Raw genomic sequence first — 12,978 nt, 5'->3', positions numbered from 1 at the left:
TGGTGCCTTAGCTACTTGAGCCACAGGCGCTGAGCCTGAAAATTTATTTCTATAAAACTGCAGTTAGGTGACTACCACTTTTGGCATGGGGCTGAACATACCCTTCCCCCACAAACAAAACTGAACAAAATATGTGAAATAACTGTTCAGCAGGTGGTATGAGATTGTGAACAGTGAGAGAGGAAAAGAAATAAGGTGAGCTCCAGAAGTGCCAATGCTTTACACCTGGGAGCACTTTCTAGCTCACAGCACAAGAAGAAGGATGCCAATCAGAGTTCACTAGTCCACAGAGTTAAGGGACAAAGACTGATGTTCAGGCTGGGAGCAGTGGCTCATGTCCTTAATCCTAACACTTTGGGAGACTGAGGCAGGTGGATTGCCTGAGCTCAGGAGTTTGAGAACAGCCAGAGTAAGAACAAGACTCCCTCTCTAAAAATAATCAGGCATTGTAGCAGGCATCTGTAGTCCTAGCTACTTAGGAGGCCAAGGCAAAAGGATCTCATGAGCCCAAAAGACTGAGGTTGCTGTGAGCTATGATGCCACAGCAATCTACCCAGGACTACAAAGTGAGAATCTGTCTCAAAAAAAAAAAAAAAAATTGATGTTCAATGAGGGTGAGGTACTGTGCAAGGAATAGTACTGAAAATGATGGAAACTCCCTAAGAAAGAGATCCAGAAGTCTGCATAGGTTCCCATGTATTTGTTGTTGAAAACTGTTGTTGAGTACTAAGTTTTGCATATGTAAGGTGAAACTTCAGGGGGCCAAAGAATGAATAACAAAGCAGCAGTAAGTTTAACCACCCTCATAGCCCAACACAGTACTGTTAATTCCAAGGGGCCAGAATGAAGCGTCACTAAATTGTTGCAGAATTCAGTAAATACTGCAAAAACATCATGCATCATGCCTAAGTAGTAGACTAGCGTAACTAGTCCCAGAGTGTCACTCTTCTTAGACTCACTTTAATGAAGCCTCAAAAAGGACCAGATTGATATGCAATACTTTCGCTGTCTATCACAATGAAGTCCAACACTGTTTAAAGATAGTTAAATCCAGTAAAATAATATAAAATCAACAGTGTATTATATCCAATAAAAATTGTTAGATAAGTCTTGGCACCTGTAGCTCAGTGGCTAGGCACATACAGTTAATGTGGCACATACAGCCACATACAGCACATACAGCCACATACACCGGAGCTGGCGGGTTTGAATCCCGCCCAGGCCTAGCAAACAACAATGACAATTACAACCTCCAAAAAAAAATAGCTGTGTGTTGTGGCAAGCACCGGTAGTCCCAACTACTTGGGAGGCTGAGGCAAGAGAATCGCTTAAAGCCCAGGAGTTGGAGGTTGCTGTGAGCTGTGATCGCTACAGCGCTCTACCCAGGGTGACAGCTTGAGGCTCTGTCTCAAAAAAAAAAAAAAATTGTTAGATGAGCTAAGAAGCAAGAAAATATGACCCACAATCAGAAGGAAGATAAGAAATAATGGAATTATGATATAAACAAGTCAGAGCAACTATAATAAATGTGCTCAAGAATTTAAAGCAAACCATAAACAAATGAAGAAAACAATGAAATTTAAAAAAACAATCAAATCTTATGACAATAAAATTGCAATTTCACCAAATAGGATTAAAATAGATTATAATATTTAAGAAAATAATCAGTGAACTGGAAAGCACAGCAATAGACTACCCACCCAACGTTGTATTAATGGCTTTTGTGCCAAAGGCTTAAATTTACCAACACCAATGCCTAGGTCTTCTCTGCTAGTATCATCATTACTGTGTCATAGTCATAGCATTACATTTAAAGGTAATTTCTATGTAACAGAAACATTATGAACTGAAAAATTTACTTCAAGGAATTAATGAAACAATGAACAGGGCGGCCTTTGGAATCAAACAGTTCTGGTTTCAGTGACTCTAGACAATAAAACTAGTTATATAATCTTTTTTTTTTTTTTTTTTTGAGACAGAGCCTCAAGCTGTCCCCCTGGGTAGAGTGCCATGGCATCACAGCTCACAGAAGCCTCCAACTCCTGGGCTCAAGCGAGTCTCCTGCCTCAGCCTCCCAAGTAGCTGGGACCACAGGCGCCCATCACAACGCCCAGCTATTTTTTGGTTGCAGCCATCATTGTTGTTTGGCGTCCGGGCTGGATTCGAACCCGCCACCTTAGGTGTATGTGGCTGGCGCCTTAGCCACTTGGGCCACAGGCGCCGAGCAAGTACTTTGCTGACTATCAAAAGGAATCCCTGAAGCTGTCGCCCTGGGTAGAATACCGTGGAATCACAGCTCACAGCAACCTCAAACTCTTGGGCTCAAGCATTCTCTTGCCTCAGCCTCCCAAGTAGCTGGGACTACAGGCACCCAGCAAGCACAACATCTAGCTATTTTTTTGTTGCAGTTGTCATTGTTATTTTTTAGCTGGCCTAGGCTGGGTTTGAACCCGCCAGCCTCCTTGTACGTGGCTGACGCCCTACCCCACTGAGCTATGGGTGCTGCATTATTATCCTCATTTTATATCAAATAACTGAGGTACAGGAGGTTATATAATTTGACCAACATCACCTAGCTATTAAGTGATGGAAAAATAAATATAAACCCAGATAATCTGGATCTAGAGCCATTACACTTAACCATTATTAACTACCTCCCTACCACAGTGCCTACAACATTTTTTTAAATGTGTTTTTGTAAAAAATGACACAAAATTACTAAGTAGTAATAGTCATTGTAGAAAGCTTTTTAAAACATAGAAAAAAAGAAAATTAATCCATAATCCCAAAGCAGAGACAAATGCTATTAAGCACTGTGATCTTAACAAGTAAAGTTTCAATCCAAAACTTACAAAAAAGCCTACTATTCTACATTGTAAGTGTGAATCTGTATACAATTTATATTACCATATAAAAACATAGACATTAATATTCTTGATTATACACAATGTGACTTTGTTTTGCATAGCTGAACTTAAAAATAATCAGGATTCCGGTTCTCTTTTTGTGATCTGACTGGAAACACCTTACATTTGTTTACAGTACCATAATTTTTGAAGAGATTTCTCAGTAGCCTTTCATCATAATAATCCCATAAACTAAGCACAAAGGCTCAATACTTATTGTATAGACATAATGTAGAAAATAAATACTTGCTTGAGATTACATCCCATTAAGACTACTTTCAAGGCCCTTTGAACTCCTGGGTAAAAGTTCTTTCCACTACATACATAAACTTCATTAAATATAAACATAATGGTTATTCAAGCCAAGAGTTGTACTTTTAACAGATCTCCTAATAAACAAATTCCACTATTACCTAGCTTTATTTTCCTCCTTATTCAGTTTACTAATCAAATAAAAAGACTGGTTGGTTGGCTTACACCTATAATCCTAATACTTTGGGAGGCTAAGGCTGGAAGATGGCTCGAACTCAGGAATTTGAGACAGGCCTGACACCAAGCAAAATGTCTTCTCAAGAAAAATTAACCCAACATGGTGGCCAGTCCCAGCTACTCGGAGGCGGAGGGGAGGAGGATTGATCCCTTGAGCCTAGGAGTTTGGGGTTGCAGTGAGCTATAATGACACCACTCCACTCCAACCAGGGAGACAATAAAAATGCCAAAATAAAGAAAAAAGAACACATATACAAAATTAACTACCCACAAACTACTCATTTTATCATGCGAAAATTAAGAACCAACCCCCCTCTTTCTTTGAAAGAGATGTTTATACTACTATAACACTACACTTTTTATTTTATCACACTTTAAGAATAGTAATTAGTTTCAAACCCTAATAATTATGTTCTTAATTTAAAAAAAGAAGTCTTCCATAATGAAATTATATCAATGCCATTATCTCAATTATCTTCTGTCAATGTGACCTGTAAAAACAATTTAGAAAGGTGTATTTCTTCAACTAACTACCAATAATCCATTGCCATCATCAAGAATCAGAGTACATTTAAGTAAATGGATCTTAATACCCTTTTTTTCCCTCAAACACGCTACTTCTGCAAGAGATTATTTATTACAAATGATAGTAATCTTCTTACAAAGAAAAAAGTACCCAGAAATATTCAATTTGTGGAAAATGGCATAAATTTCTCTTAAAACTGCTTCTGCTCTTGCCTGGTGGTAAACTCTAGTAGCAAATAAAAGTTAATAAGAAAAGTAAGAAAATGCATCTTTTTTTTTTTTTTGAGACAGTCTCACTTTGTCACAGCTCGCAGCAATCTTAAACTCTTGGGCTTAAGTGATCCTCTTGCCTCAGCCTCCAGATTACTTGGCTACAGGCACCTGCCACAATGCCTGGCTATTTTTAGAGAAGGGGTCTCGCTCTTGCTTAGGCTGGTCTTGAATCTGTGAGCTCAGGCAATCCACCCGCCTTGGCCTCCCACAGTGCTAGGATTAGAGGAGTGAGCCACTGGACCAGCCTACATCATATTTCACTCAACAGTTTCTCTTTCTCCCATATTTATATAAAGAAGTACAGATATATATATATACATATAATATTCAGCTTTAATACCAGTTTTATTTAATCAAAATGGAATCATATATAATTCAGCTTTAATACTGGTTTTACTTCATCAAAATGAAATTTTATAAAAAGTCTGAAAATATAATAGAAAATGCTGATGAAAAATCTTCAACAAAATACTAGCAAACTAAACTCAGCAATATATTAAAAGAATTATGCACCATGACCAAGTAGAATCTGGTCCTAGAATGCAAAGATAGTTCAACATGCAGAAAATGACCAAATACAGTACACTACATTAACAGAATGAAGGGGGTGGAAATCCCCACATAATCATCTCAGCTAATATACAAAAATGCTTGACAGGGTGGCACCTGTGGCTCAAAGGAGTAGGGCGCCAGCCCCATATGCTGGAGAGGTGGTGGGTTCAAACCCAGCCCCAGCCTAAAACAAAACAAAACAAAAAAAATGCTTGACAAAACTCAACACTCTTTTGCAATAAACACAATCAACAAACTAGGAATAAAAGTAAACTACAGTATAAAGTTATTAAGAAAGAAACGTTCAGATGGTGCCTGTGGCTCAAAAGGGTAGGGCGCCAATCCCATAAGCCAGAGGTGGCAGGTTCAAACCCAGCCCCAGCCAAAAAAAGGGCCAAAAGAAAAAAGAAAAAGAAATGTTCAATTTCCTTAAGCATTAAGTTTGACAGTTAATAACTGACATTTTACTTTGACATATCTTTTTTCTTGATTGTGAAGGTACATCCTCATTCTTTCAAACACACATTTTGACTTGTAATTATCTTTCTTTTTTTTTTTTGAAGTTTTTGGCTAGGGCTAGGTTTGAATCCTCCACCTCCGGCATATGGGGCCAACGCCCTACTCCTTTGAGCCACAGACACGGCTCCATGACTTGTAATTATCTTTCAAAAAAATTTTTTTAAATAATTTTTGTGAAACCATGGATAAGTCAAAAATTCGTGTTATTTTTTAATATGAGTTCCATCATGGAACCAATGTAGCACGAACAGCTCAAGATAGCAACAAACTGTTTGGGAAGGATGTGACTAAAAATGGTTTGAGAAGTTTCACTCTGGTGATTTTAATCTTGAAATGAGCCACATGGGTCACTTGAGACCAAGGTGATGATGAACTAAAAGCTGTAGTGAAAGCAAATCAATCTTAACCTATGCATGAATTATTAGCAGCAAGGTTTGATGCTACTATTCCAAAAGTACTAGAACATTTGAAGCAAACTGACAAGGTAAAGAAGCTAGAAAGATGGATTCCATGTGAATTAAAGAGCATCAGAAGGCTGGGTACACTGGCTCACACCTGTAATCCTAGCCACTCTGGGAGAGTGAGGTGTGGTGTACTGCCTGAGCTCAGGAGCTGGAGACCAGCCTAAGCTAGAGCAAGACTCTCTTCTCTAAAACTAACCAGGCATTATGCAGGGTGCCTGTAGTCCCAGCTACTCAGGAGGCTGAGGCAAAGGGATTGCTTGAGCCCAAGAGTTTAAGGTTGCTACAAGCTATGACACCACAGCATTCTACCAAGGGCAACAAAGTGAAACTTTGTCTCAAAAAATAAAAAATAAAAAACCCCAGCATCAAAAGAAACATTGTCTCAAAGAAAGCTTTGTTTTCTTTGCTGTTACAACATAAAGGTGAGCAATTTCTACATTGTATTATAATGTATGATGAAAAATGGATTCTTTTTGACAAATTACAAGTGTTTGGCACAATGGTTGAATAAAGATGAAGTACTTAAACAGTCCAAAACCAAATATTCATCCAAAACAGCTAATGGTGTCTGTTTGGTGGTCCAGCACTGGTAATACCCACTACAGCTTCATGAAACTTGATCAGTCCATTACAGTGGATGTCTACTGCAACCAGCTGTACATACTGAGGATGCTTGTGGAGTTAATAGGAGAGTCCAATCCTCTCACAAGACAACACTAAACAGTTTAACCACATGTAGCACAAGCAACAGTGCTCAAACTACAGAACCTGGACTTGGAAATTCTTTGTCATCCACTGTCATCACCAGACCTGACACCGGCCAGTATCACTTCTTCCAGCCTTTGGACTACTTCTTGCAAGGAAAAAAGTTCAATTCTCAACAAGTTGTGGAAAATGCCTTTCACTATTTCACAGCCCCTCACTCTCCACGATTCTTTGCTGATGGCATACACAAGCTCATACTTGGATTAATTTTACTGCTTGTTTGAGATATAATCTAAACTTCTGATATGAAATCAGATATTCATATTTATGACCTAATACCTCAATGTAACAAAAGCCATATATGAAAATCTGACAGTGAAAACTATAGTAAATAGTGAAAGTCTGAAAGCCTTTCTAGAACAGACATAGAGGTCCGTTTTCTTGCCACTTCTTAATATAGTACTGGAAGTCCAAGCCAGAGCAGTTAAGCAACAAAAAGAAATAAAGGCTCAGCACCAGCCATATACACAGAGGCCGGTGGGTTCAAACCCAGCCTGGGCCAGCTAAACAACAATGACAACTGCAACAAAAAAATAGCCAGACATTGTGTCAGGCATCTATAGTCCCAGCTACCTGGGAGGCTGACGCAAGAGAACTGCTTAAGCCCAAGAGTATGAGGTTGCTGTGAGCTGTGATGCCACAGCACTCTACCAAGAGTGATACAGTTAAGACTCTGCCTCAAAAAAATAAATTGGCTCAGCGTCCGTGGCACAGTGGTTACGGCACCAGCTACATACACCAAGGCTGGTGGGTTCAAACCCGGGCCAGCTAAGCAACGATGACAACTGCAACAAAAAATGGCCGGGCATTGTGGCAGGCGCCTGTGACCTCAGCTGCTTGGGAGGCTGAGGCAAGAGAATCGCTTGGGCCCAAGAGTTTGAGGTTGCTGTGAGCTGTGAGCTACAACACTATCTACCAAGGGGTGGGATAGTGGGACTCTGTCCCAAAAAAAAAAGAAAAATACAAAATAAATAATAAAAAGCCTCCAAATTGAAAAGGGAGAAGTGATATGATACTATTTACAGATGACATGATCTTACATCTAGAAAACCCTAAAAGATCCCACAAATAAGTATTAGAACATATAAAGGAACTCAGCAAAGTAGCAAGATATTAAAAGTCAATACACAAAGAACTCCAGAGAGAGACTTCCAACTTCTTCCCCTTCGCCAGAAGCTCTGGTGCTTTATACTCCTTCTGTATTCCTTTCTAGTAAAAATCCTATCTTAGCACTGGGGGGGAAAAAAGTCAATACACAAAAACCAGCTGCCATTTCTTTTCTTTTTCTACTGTAAAATAAGTTTATTAGTGGTAACATATGACTTATTCTCAATACTTGATGTTGCAAACATTAGGGTCTTTGAGATACGCAGGATCCTTACATGTAACTGGCATAAACCCCATTATTTGAGCTCTTTTAATTGCGTTTATGATTTCTGTTTCTTCCCACAAAGACTTGTTATGTGCCTTCCATAAATGCATCCAGTAAATGGAAGAAACAAACTGGGACGAAAGCTGTAGATTCTTATAATCTACACATTTTCCACACAAAATACATTTCTTAAGAGGCTTCTTATAAGGATTTTCCATAGCGACAGGCATGTCTTCATTGCTGGTTACCTGTTTTTACTGTGAACAATCTTTGCTCCCTCCATAGCACTGAGTGCGTGCCAGGACGTGTGAAACAGACAAAAGCTGTTACCAAGCTTGTCAACTTTTTCCTCCCTCGAACACTACAAACCATAGCTGCCACATGATTCCCCTTTCTTCCTCCTGCTGCCATTTCCATACACTAAAAATGAACAGTAAAAAAGGAAACTGAGAAAATTCCACTTATAACAGCATCAAAAACAATAAAATACTTAGGAATTAACGTAACCGAGGTGAAGTGTTTCTGAAATGAAAACTATAAAAACTTTTTTTTTTGAGAGTCTAAAGCTATGGCCCTGGGTAGCATGCCATGGCGTCACATAGCTCACAGCAACCTCCCACTCCTGGGCTTAGGCGATTCTCTTGCTTCAACCTCCCAAGTAGCTGGGACTGTAAGTACCCACCCGGCTATATGGTACTTTTTGTTACAGTTTGGCCAGGGCCGGGTTTGAATCCACCCCCCTCGGTATATGGGGCCGGTGTCCTACCCACTGAGTCACAGGCGCTGCCTTAAAGACATAAATAACAGCAAATGGAAAGACATCTTAAGTTTACAGATTAGAAGACTTAATATTATTAAAATCTTAATACTACCTAAGCAATCAACACATTTAATGAAATCTCTATGGAATTATCAATGCCTTTTTAACAGAAATAGAAAAACCCATCCTAGAATTCATATAGAATTTCAATAGACCACAAATAGCCAAAACTAGTGGGGGGTGTGTGAGGGGTCTCGGGAACCAGCAAGGCTGGATTTATACTTCCTACAGAACTTACTACAAAAGCTACAGTAATAAAACAGTGTGGTTCTTTCTGGCATAAAAACAGGCATATTATAGATCAATGAAAGAGAGTCCAGAAATAAACCTTAGCTAGTATCAAATGATTTTCAGAAACAGTACCAAAACCATTCACTGTCAGAAAGGACAGTCTTTTCAACACATGGTGCTGGGAAAACTGTATATATCCGAATGCAAAAGAATGAAGTTGGACCCTCACCTAACACCATATATAAAAATTAACTGAAAATAGACCCATTGCCTAAATGGAAGACCTAAAACTGTGATATTCTCCATAAAAAAATAATTAAAAAGCTTCTAAACGGCCTGGCAGAGTGGCTCATGCCTATAATCCCAACACTCTGGGAAGTCAAGGTGGGTGGATTGCCTGAGCTCACAGGTCCGAGACTGGCCTGAACAAGAGCAAGACCTCATCTCTAAAAAATAGCCAGGCGTGGTGGCGGGTGCCTATGTAATCCCAGCTACTTCGGAGGCTGAAGCAAGAGAATCATTTAAGCACAAGAGTTTGACGTTGCTGTTAGCTATGACACCACAGCACTCCACAAAGGGAAACAAAGTGAAACTGTCTCAAAAATAAAGAAATAAAAATAAGGTTTTTGGGCTCGGTGCCTGTGGCTTAAGTGGCTAAGGTGCTAGCCATATACACCTGAGCTGTCAGGTTTGAATCCAGCCTGGCCCGCCAAACAACAATGACAACTGCAACCAAAAAATAGCTGGGCATTGTGGCAGGCGCCTGTGGTCCCAGATACTTGGGAGGCAGAGACAGGAGAATCACTTGAGCCCAGGAGTTGGAGGTTGCTGTGAGCTGTGATGCCACAGCACTCCACCCAGGGTGACAGCTTGAGGCTCTGCCTCAAAAAAAATAATAATAAAGTTTTTGCATAAAATTTCATGTTGACATTGTGCCACTATCAACAGAGTAAAAGTCCAAATTGCAGAATGGGAGAAAATAATCACAAGTCATGTATCTGAAAAGGGATTAATATCTAGAATATATAAAGAACTCAACCAAAAAACCCTAACTCATAAAAATGGGCAAAGAACTTGAATAGACATCTCAAAAGATATACTAGTAGCCAATAAGCACATTAAAATGTAACATCATTCAACATTAGGAAAATACAAATCAAAACTATGATACACCACCTCATTAGAATGGTTACCATTAAATAAACAAAAAATTCAGACAATAATAAATGTTGGTCAGGATGGAAAGGAATTGGAATCCTGTGCACTGTTGACGGGAATGTAAAACAATACAGCCACTATGGAAAACAGTGGACCAGTTGCTCAAACAATTAAAAATAGAATTACTATATGCTCCAGCAATTCTAATCCCCTGAGTATATACCCCAAAGAATGCAAAGCAAGGTCTCAGAGAGGTTTCTGTCAACATTATTCACAATAGCTAAAACATGGAAGCAACTAAAGGAATCCATTAATAAATAAACTTATAAACATGGTATATACAATGGAATATTATTCAGTCTTTTTTTTTTTTTTTTTTGTGAGACTCTGTCTCACTTTATCACGCTTGGTAGAGTGCCATGGCATCACACAGCTCACAACATCTCCATCTCCTGGGCTTAGGCAATTCTTTTGCCTCAGCTTCCCAAGTAGCTGGGACTACAGACGCCCACCACAACACCCAACTATTTTTTGTTGCAGGCAGTTTGGCCGGGACTGGGTTTTAAACCACCACCCTCGGTATATGGGGCCAGCACCCTACCCCACTAAACCACAGGCACCCCCTCCAATATTATTCAGTCTTACAAAGAATTCTGCAGTATGCTACAATTTGGATGAACCTTAAAAGCATTATATTGAGTGAAATAAGCTAGTCACAAAAAGAAAAACATGGTACTTACACTTACATGAAATACTTAAAGTAGTCAAAATCATAGAGACAGAAAGTATAATGGTTGTTGCCAAAGGCTGGGGACAGAGGAAAATGAGTTACTGTTTAATGAGTATAGTTTCCATTTTGCAAAACAAAAAGAGTTCTGGAAATGGATGGTGCTGATGGTTGTACAACAATATGAATACATTTAATATCACTGAACTGTACACTTAAAATAGTTAAGACAATTTTTTTAAAAAGCTTATTTGCTTGTTTTTAAAAAAAAATCCCATGTAAAACTACCACTAGAGTTTATTCTACAGAACAATATGGGAGAAAGGTACCATGACAAAAATCTTTTCTTTTTGTCTTTTTTAAGACAGAGTCTCACCTTCTTGCCCCTAGTAGAGTTCCCTGACATCATAGCTCACAGGAACCTCCAATTCTTGGGCTCAAGTGCTGCTCTTGCCTCAACCTCCCAAATAGCTGGGATTACAGGCACCAGCTACAAGGCACAGCTATTTTTTAGAGACAGGGTCTTGCTCTTGCTCAAGCTGGTCTCGAACTGTGGAGCTCAGGCAATCTGCTGGCCTTGGCCTCCCAGAGTGCTGGGATTACAGGTGTGATCCGCTTCACCAGCCTTATAACAAGATTCTTAATGCTATCTCCTCAAGCAAACAAGCTGGCTTAAACTAAGTTTATAGGGAACTTACTATATTTTTATTCAGAGAAGAGAAATGCAAAAAACACATATAATATGAGTATATGCTTCCCGTAGATTCATTTAAAACAGGTTTTGTAAAATGGCACGGTGGACTGACACACTTAGTTCTCCACAATACAATCACTGCATTAAATGAAAAACCTAAATTCCCTTATACAAAACTATTATGTTTAAACAGTTCTTGGTGAACAGGAAATAAATGCCAGAGTATCCTATCTGCCCTCCTGCCTATAAATAACATGGGTATATGTTAGGTCAAAATTCAACTTAGTTTCAAGGTCGGGCAAGGTGGCTCATGCCTGTAATCTTATCACTCTGGAAGGCCACAGCAGGCAGATCACCGGAGCTCATAGGTTCAAGACCAGCCTGAGCAAGAAGGAGACCCTATCTCTAAAAATACCCAGGAATTGGCTTGGTGCCTGTGGCTCAAGTGGCTAAGGCGCCAGCATATACACCTGAGTTGGCAGGTTCGAATCCAGCCGGGGCCCACAAAACAACAATGATAACTATAACCAAAATAATAACTGGGCATTGTGGCGGACGCCTGTAGTCCCAGCTACTTGGGAGGCTGAGGCAAGAGAACTGCTTAAGCCTAGGAGTTGGAGGTTGCTGTGAGCAGTGATGTCATAGCACTCTACCCAGGATGACAGCTTAAGGCTCTGTCTCAAAAAAAATAAATAAATAAAAATACCTGGGAGTTGTTGCGGGCACTTGTAGTCCAAGCTACTTGGAAGGCTAAAGCAAGAGCCCAAGAATTTGTAGGGCTCAGTGGCTCACGCCTATAATCCCAAAACTCTGGGAGGCTGAGGAGGTAGAATTGCTTGAACTCAGGAGTTTGAGACTCATCTGAGCCAGAGTGAGACTCTGACTCATGAAAAAAATGGAAAAGTCCAGCCGGGCGCCATAGCACCTGTAAATCCCAGTGGCTTCCGGAGGCTAGGGCAGCGGGATGCCCACAGCCCAAGTCTGAGGTTGCAGTGAGCTACAATGCCACTGCACTCTGCTCAGGGGCATAGAGTGGGACTCTGTCTCAACAACAACAACAACAAAAGCAAAGAAATAAAAAATAAGCAAGGAAATAAAATAGAGAGCCCAAGAATTTGAGGTTGCTGTGACCTATGACATCACAACACTTTATAGAAGGTGACAAAGTGAGACTCTGTCCCCCCCAAAAAAATTTAACTTAGTTTCAAAGATACTAGAACACTGGCTCAGTGCCTGTAGCACAGTGGTTACAGCACCAGCAACATATACTGAGGCTGGCATGTTCCAATTTGGCCCAGGCCTGCTAAACGACAACAACTGCAACAAAAAATAGCCAGTCGTGGCAGGAGCCTGTAGTTTCAGCTACTTGGGAGGCTGAGGCAAGAGAATCACTTAAACCCAAGAGTTTGACTTTGATGTGAACTGTGATGCCATAGCACTCTACCCACGGCAACAGCTTGAGACTCTGTTTCAAAAAAAAAAA

At 39.9% G+C, this 12,978-nt stretch overlaps 1 protein-coding gene and 1 pseudogene across 1 annotated transcript in view; both read right to left on the bottom strand.

Annotated features, from left to right (window-relative positions):
- The window catches only part of NAA15 (N(alpha)-acetyltransferase 15, NatA auxiliary subunit), a 102,848-nt gene that overhangs the window by 67,761 nt on the left and 22,109 nt on the right, over window positions 1–12,978 (bottom strand). The gene's annotated exons all lie outside the window — the stretch shown is intronic.
- Window positions 7,761–8,317, bottom strand: LOC111725446 (annotated as a pseudogene).

The sequence above is a fragment of the Otolemur garnettii genome, unplaced genomic scaffold, assembly GCF_000181295.1.
Source record: "Otolemur garnettii isolate 467f Iridium unplaced genomic scaffold, OtoGar3 scaffold00041, whole genome shotgun sequence".
NCBI classification, from domain to species: Eukaryota; Metazoa; Chordata; class Mammalia; order Primates; family Galagidae; genus Otolemur; species Otolemur garnettii.
This window is presented reverse-complemented; position numbering and strand designations above follow the sequence as displayed.